Here is a 7867-nt window from a genome sequence, read left to right as displayed (position 1 = left end):
TATAAGCACATTAAAAATCTAATAACCCAATAACATTTTTTTTGGTTCGATTTTTGCCCATTCCTACTTTTCTCATCACAAAATAATTTAGGGACAAGTTTTTTGAACTCGTCTTTATTAGCGAATAGAGACGAGGCGACCAACTTTTTCAGGTGTCATTTGCGACCAGATTTGTTTTAATATGAAATACTCAAATTAGTGATTAAATTTTGGAAGACGAAATAAAGAATTAAGCATGAATTAAGTTTGTGGTGCTTGTAATCAAAAGACAAATTAAAAGAAATGAGATTAATTTGGTATTAATTGATTATATACAAAGAAAGAAAGCATAAAGTTTTTGAATATTAGGTAAAAGAAGGTAGTTTACGTGGGTTGCTGATGCATCTAGTCAGGGTCAAGGTCAGGTTGTTGGGGTAATTGAATGTCCAAAATCTCTACTCTCCGGTTCATTTTTTTCCTTATTCTTATGGCTGTATCTGCCGGATCTAACCTTCCCAATATGCTTATTCTCTTCTCTTGCGTCTCAATCAGGTGCATCTCTATTTCTACACATATATACATAATACAGTTTAATTTAATTTGGATCCATCAACCTAATTCATTATTAACTTAATTACCTTTCATTCGCAGAATTATTCTTCTCATTTTCTTACAACAAGGCAATCTAGATTAACCCGCATCACCATGGATACCTTCTGCGATTATATATCAATTACAATTACAATTATATATGTACGTACCTTCCAAAAATTATGATACTGGAGTAGTAGTTACCTGTCCTGACATGAAATAAAGCTACAATGTTCTGTTATATTACGTTATGTTGTGAAAATTTTTAGTGATAGATATATGAACCATAAGCCTTTTGAAATAATAGTTATAATATGTATACTAGCAAGAGGAATCAATCTATAAATTAGTTGGCCCGTTAAGAAGCCTTTGGAATGAAGGTTACATCATACTACAATTATAATTTACTAGGGTAGGTTTTACCTAATATTAGATTCATCAAAATTCCATTCTTTTCTTGAGATCTTCTTAAACTCAAACCACACCAATTAAGAAATGTGACAGGCTCATTTTACCTAATTCTTACTTCTATTTATCGTCTGTGTTAAATTAAAAATATTTAGTTTTGAAATGTATAAACATATATTTATAGGACAACTTTAAATCCCATCCATCTCAAATATATGTCATTTCAAATGCTAATGTATAACAACTATATTCCGGAATATGGTTCAAATATAACTGAATTTAATAAAACAAAACAATGAAACTAACCTTCATAAGTCATTTCTGTAACTTGAATGATTGGAATAATCCCAATAGGTATTCAGAAGGTAAATATAACCTTAATCGTAGCATAAAGAGCATCCCGATTCTGTGTGTGCTTGAGACTTGATAAACGTATTTTGAGCATAATGCTCGAAATTAGAATTTGACTCAAAAAGCACTTAAAACTTATTAAAGCTTTTGGAATGTCAATCCTTAATCAAATTAATTTTCAATCCTTACCCTTTTTTTGGTCTGCTTTCGATTTTTAGCAAACGGAAAAGGGCCTAAATATCCTCGAAATATTGAAAATGGTACACAATTACCCCCATCCACCTATTGGCCCCCAAATACCCTTCACATCCACCTTTGGGTCCAAATTTACCCCTTCATTAACGGACCAAAATTAAAAATAATTAAATAATAATTTTTAATTACGTGGTACTCAACCATTGGTTGTAATTTAATTATTTAAAATAAATTTAAACCCACCCATTTTAACTAAAACCGCCCCACTTGACCCAATTTAAAAAAAAACCATCTAATTAAAATACCCTAAAACCTTATTCCTCCAATTTTCACAACTTTCATCGACTCCATTATCTTCTTCTTCTTCATAAAGAAAATATCAGCTTCTTTTTCGATTTCTTCCCGTGAAGAACTTCAATCTCGTACATGTAGTTGATTGATGAACTTCAATTCAGGTGTGTATTTTGCCCAGTTGTTATCAGATTGCACTCCTCTTACTTTGTATGATGCTCAGCTTTTGGTGATTTTCAATGAAAATTTTACTAATCGCATCATACCTAGTTATTAGTACATTAAATAAGAACATTGAACATACATGCTTCATTTCATTTGTCAGTTGCATAGACATACATGTCTCTTTTATTTGCATGTAGAGATTGGTTTGTTCCATAGCTTGTGATAGAGCTGTTTGGCAAGCCATGATGAGAAACAAGGCAGTTCAAAATCTTCAAGGCTCAGACATATCTGCAGGTTTATATTATTAATAACTCCTCCCTCGTTGGCTGGTACTTTTTCGTATTTCAATTTTGATGTTATTCCCTAGAGCGATGAAGATATACATCTTACACAACTAGTTTAGTCTAAGGCGCCTATTTTTTTGTGATAAAAATCCACACTTACATGTGCGATATTGAAGTTCTTCAAGGGAAGAAATCAAAGAAGAAGCTGACATTTTCTTCATGAAGAAGAAGAAGAAGACAATGGAGTCGATGAAAGTTGTGAAAATTGGAGGAATAAGGTTTTAGGGTATTTTAATGAGATGGTTTTTTTTAAATTGGGTCAAGTGGGGCGGGTTTAGTTAAAATAGGTGGGTTTAAAATTATTTTAAATAATTAAATTACAACCAATGGCTGAGTGTCACGTAATTAAAAATTATTATTTAATTATTTTTAATTTTGGCCCGTTAATGAAGGGGTAAATTTGGACCAAAGGTGGATGTGAAGGATATTTGGGGGACAATACGTGGATGGGGGGTAATTGTGTACTATTTTCAATACTTCGAGGATATTTTAGGTCCTTTTCCGTTTAGCAAATGATCTACTTCATAGCTAGGCCAGAAACTATCAAATATTCCAAATGCTTTTAATCGGGATAGATGCTAAGGTAAAAGCGATTTAAAAAATTATATATGTCTTTAAAGACTTTGGGGAATAACAAAAAAAAAGGAGATTACGGGGGTTTTTGTTATGACGGAAATTATTTTTCAAAAAAATTGAAGTAATTTTTCTATTTATTGTGTTAGATAATATATACATAAAATATAATATAGTATAAATTAAACCATCGAGGGTGAGGGATTGGGGTCGGATGGTGGAGCTGTTGGAGAAAATACTACAATATTAATATTATATTACTCAGTCTGTTTTACAAAGAACAATCTAGTTTGACTTGACATGAAGTTTAACAAAATAAAGAAGACTTTTGATTATGTGGTCCTAAATAAAAGTTATGTCAAATGTACAAAATTATCCTTGAAATATGACTCGTGGAAAGTTCTTACAAAATAAATGAAAGAGGTCATTCTTTTTTAAACAGACTAAAAAGGAAATGAGGTCATTCATTTTGAAACAGAGAAACTAGTAAATAACTTATCACAAACACTGTGTCATAGTGAACCATTGCCTTGAAAGTGATTTCGGCTAGACTACGATGCAAACCATTTAAGCATGTCGCCCCTCAAGATTTCATGGTTACTCTCAAATACGAGCACTCGTGACTTGGAGGTTGCCCAAAAATATTCTATAAGTATAGGAAGAAATGAGGTTTTTGTTGGTTGTCTTAGTATTCACAAAAGACACTATTTATATAGGAAGCTTTTGTAGAAGTTATTGTAGACTCAAGAGTTAATTTTGATAACACAATGTGAATGTTAATGACATTAAAGGTCATTACATCACATTGAACAGAAACTTTTGTTTTGTTTTGGGACGAACAACTTGTTCTCTTTGTAACATATTTTACTTAGTATTCTTTGCATTACAATAAGTGAATAAGTGAGAATTAATATCACCACATTCCACTAATGCAAAGACGAAGGGTAAGACAAATTTTGGACAAAGGAAGGAACATGTACATAAGTGTCAATATCTATCGGTTTGAGTTGACACGTAGTAATATGAGGCAATAACTCAATATCCACAAAGTGAAGTACTCTTAAACTGAGTGGATATAAATTTAGATCTCCATAAAACATATCATATCCTTAAATTTAAACAACCCCTAGATATAAAGCGCTTTATGGTCATGCACACACACCTTTGGTCTTATGAGTGCTCCCGAACGACGGCCCAAGTCTTTCATAAAAGGCGACCACACCCTTAAACTTACGTAGGTGCTACCATCAAGTGTATCTTAAATAGACCACCTTAAGTCTATATAATTCTTAAAAGAAAAATAAGCTCAAGCTTGTAAATTTCTGCCACATGCCATATGCATAGAAAATGTTGTGTATATTGAGGCTCAATGGGTCTGCCTCAATACCTCAATCAATGGGTTTTAGCCCCATTCTCCTCGAGGTTTCCAATATTATTTTCTTGCCTAGTGCTTGATCATCGAACCCACAAAATTTGTTTCAGACCTTACATATTTAAAGAAAATAATATCCAGTTTCAACAAGTGATTAACTGCCATATTTGATGCGAATATGTCTCTTTATTCCACCGTGGAAACTATTTTTGGCAATTTCAAATTATTTTATGTGAGACACAATGAACAAATATTGATGAAGCTTGTTTTCCCCACAAAGGCACATCCGCCAAAAGGTTTCTTAGCCAGTTACCTTCGAGCCCTGTCAACTCTGGAAAAATGAATTCAGATTCCATAGTAGGACGTGCTATATAGGTTTGTTTGGAACACTTCCACAAAATATCCCTACAACAAAATTAAGCACATATCCATGGTAGTGGATCTAGCTTGATTATTGTATGTTACTCCGCTTGCATCACAAAAATCATCTAAAAAAATAAGGAAATTTATTAGATTGCAAACAACAATTCATTATAACTCCCAAAATACATTATGTCACAATCGGAATCTAGACAGCAAACGAAATCAGCGTCGTTTACCTCTCAGAGGTCGTAGACAAGCCTACTTACGTCATTCTTACTTCATCTCGGTTAATTTTAGCATAAAATTTGAAACTTTTTGTTTCTTAAAATGCTTACTAAACATTCTACTACATACGTAATTGTTAACCATCAACCATCTAACATTAATATCATCTAGTGAAAGGAGAAGTATATTATAACGATTAAGATGTACTTGCCAAAATGGCACCAATACAACGTTTGAACAAAATGGAACAGAAAACACTAGTGGAACATACTCTACTAGCTCAATCCTAAAACTAAGCTAGAATGTAAATGGGCAAGCGGCCTCGAAAGCATGAGGGCCTACCAATTCCGGATGAATGCACGACGTCCGGATAGCTGCAGCGTCGATACTATAGCTCTAGCGTCCACCTGTGCCTGCACATAAAGTTGTTTAGTTGTATAGGGTTAGTACACACTTGTACTAAGTATGGGTATATTCAAGCACATACCAAGGACATGCATGAGTAAAAATATCTCTTTCCTAGCAACATGATTATAGCAGGTCAAGTCAGTGGACTTGCCAAATTGAGATTAGGAAAGTGAGTGAACTTTCCATATTTGTATTAGGAAAGTTATTCCATGAGAGTAACATGCACCATCATACATAACATTTTGCACACAGTTCACAACAGCGTACACATAGCACATATCATAATTCATCTAACACATAACGTTGTTCATATCATTTATTCATATGCCATAAGATCTTCGAATCATGGACATGACATTAAGACTTTCCAAAAATAAGGGCTCAACATATGGGACCTCAACTAGGGATTCTTCATTAGCAAACACGGAGTCTGCTTCATTCATTCATACGTACTTCATTTCATTTCGTTCATAGACTAATGGAAAACCAACTATACCTAGGATGTAGTTTAAGACTTCCATCGGGTTCGTTGTGCAATGACCAAGAATGACCTAATGTCATTTCTTGAGTCTAACTCACCTCGTGATCATCCTTCCTTAACACCTTTAGTAAAATTCATTTCATTATGTGCATCACTTGAGGCTGGCCTCATTCATTCATTCATTGGAAACTTTAACTTCAACTGACATAGATCATGTGAGCATCATGAAATATACAGTCATGAAACCTCACTCCAATAAGAGGTGGAATCACTGGCCAAAGTGACGCAAAACATGCTAGCGTACATTGGAATTGAACCCCGCCAAATCCCTATATTGGCGGTATAGGTTTGAAGATCAGGAGATATAAGAAGACCCATACCCGACATGCTGGACAGTCTCATCTCATGAGAGTTAAGTGAACCTCCACCCTTCCCAAAAGAAGGCATCACTTCTCATAGCTAGTCTACCGGTAAATTTTCATTACATTCAACTCATACGTCATGGAAGCTGGCTTCTAGTATGAGGCCATCATAGCTCAATAGATGATTTCTCATCTCATCATATGTATTAAGTATGTTAATCTCAATACTTTCATTAGAGTGTTCATAGAGACTGGTCTCTTCATTCACTTTACACTCTCATAGGTGAGTAGGTTTTGGTAACATTTACCTAGGGTAATTTGAGATTGCTCTCGTCTTTTACATTAGCCTCATATAAGGTTGTCACCACATTCATTAACATTAACACATTTTTTCTTCATAATTACTCACTTTTTTTACGTGAATGTTCAATTCATCATATGCCAATGCATTTGGCCATTTAGTGTGTTTCAAACTCTTAGTTAACCCTTCTAGGGTTTCATCATTTCATTGTTAATTTCATCATTTCTTTGTTCCTTTCATCATTTCATTGTTGATTTCATCATTTGCCAATGCACTTGGATATTTAGGATGTTTACACTCTTTCGTAACTTTTCTAGAGTTTCATCATTTCATTGCGTACATTTTAGGTTCACTTGTTTTTAGACGTATGCTAGACTTATGGGTCTATACATATAAGAAGTGAGGCTTCATTCATAGTTCATTTAAATGATTTATATCTTCCTAAGATTATGTGGTACAAGACTTATGCATCTGGTCTGTATGCCAAGATCTTGATTTCGATTTTAGTAGGCAACCTTATTCTTGAACATATAATTCACGTACGACTTATCTATCAATACGGAATTTGATCAAGGGAATCCGATTTTCAAATTCCTTAAACAATAATTATATTTTTTATTCATTTTGGTTTGATACATACGGCTCGGGGACCCAAATTCGATCCCCAATGCCTTCATTTTATTTTTCCCTTAATTTCTCTCTTCATTTTTCGCTTAATGGAACTAAGAGGATGTGGGATCAAACCCCACAACCTCATTTACTTTTTATTTTCATTGTCGTTAAAATTCTCTTCTTTTGTCGAGGGGTTGTGGGTTCGAACCCCCACAACCCCTCTTTAATTTCGTTTAATTTTCTCCTTAAATCTGCCTAGGAAGTCGTCAGTTCGATTCCTATGCCTCACATCTCTTTTCTTTCATTTCCTTTGACTCTCCTTCACTGCCTAGAGGTCGTGGGTTCGATTCCCACGCCTCACATTTTATTTTATTTTTTCTTTTACTCTTCCTTAAATCTGATTGAGAGGTGGTGGGTTCGAATCCTACTCCTCTCTTTTCTTATTTTTTTCTTTTAAGTTACATTTTCCAGCCAATACCATGGTTCAAATCCCATTCACCACATTTCTTTTTACTCCTTTATTTTCATGGTTTTTAAAATGGTGAAGTCACGGGTTCAATCCTCCATGATCTCACTTGTTTTAATTCATTTATTTCAACATTTTGAACCCTCTTTGGTAACCCAAATTAATCAACAGAAGATGGAAATTTTCTTTTCATTTTTCAGCATCTTTTCATCAAGTTACACCTTAGTTCTTAGGGGAATTTCATAGTGCATTTAGTACATTTTAGGTGTGCCTTCATGTATTCGTTTAGACAAGACATTGTCCGTCAAATAAGCCACATTTCAACTTATATGAACATCACATTTACATCAAATATGCACATGAAATATAAGGAACTATCA

The 7867-nt window shown here is 33.9% G+C and overlaps 1 long non-coding RNA gene across 2 annotated transcripts; it reads right to left on the bottom strand.

The window, feature by feature from the left end:
* Nucleotides 1-273: 273 nt before the first annotated feature.
* LOC104647359 (uncharacterized) lies at nucleotides 274-873 on the bottom strand. 2 transcript variants are annotated; one of them, XR_741437.4, is made up of 3 exons: nucleotides 775-873; nucleotides 618-695; nucleotides 274-545 (listed from the first exon to the last, which is right to left on the bottom strand). It is a non-coding gene; the product is annotated as an uncharacterized lncRNA (long non-coding RNA). The 2 variants fall into 2 exon arrangements; XR_003246742.2 differs by lacking the exon at nucleotides 775-873 and having other exon boundaries at nucleotides 618-754.
* Nucleotides 874-7867: the final 6994 nt, after the last annotated feature.

The sequence above is a fragment of the Solanum lycopersicum genome, chromosome 5 (assembly GCF_036512215.1).
Source record: "Solanum lycopersicum chromosome 5, SLM_r2.1".
Taxonomy (NCBI): domain Eukaryota; kingdom Viridiplantae; phylum Streptophyta; class Magnoliopsida; order Solanales; family Solanaceae; genus Solanum; species Solanum lycopersicum.
This window is presented reverse-complemented; position numbering and strand designations above follow the sequence as displayed.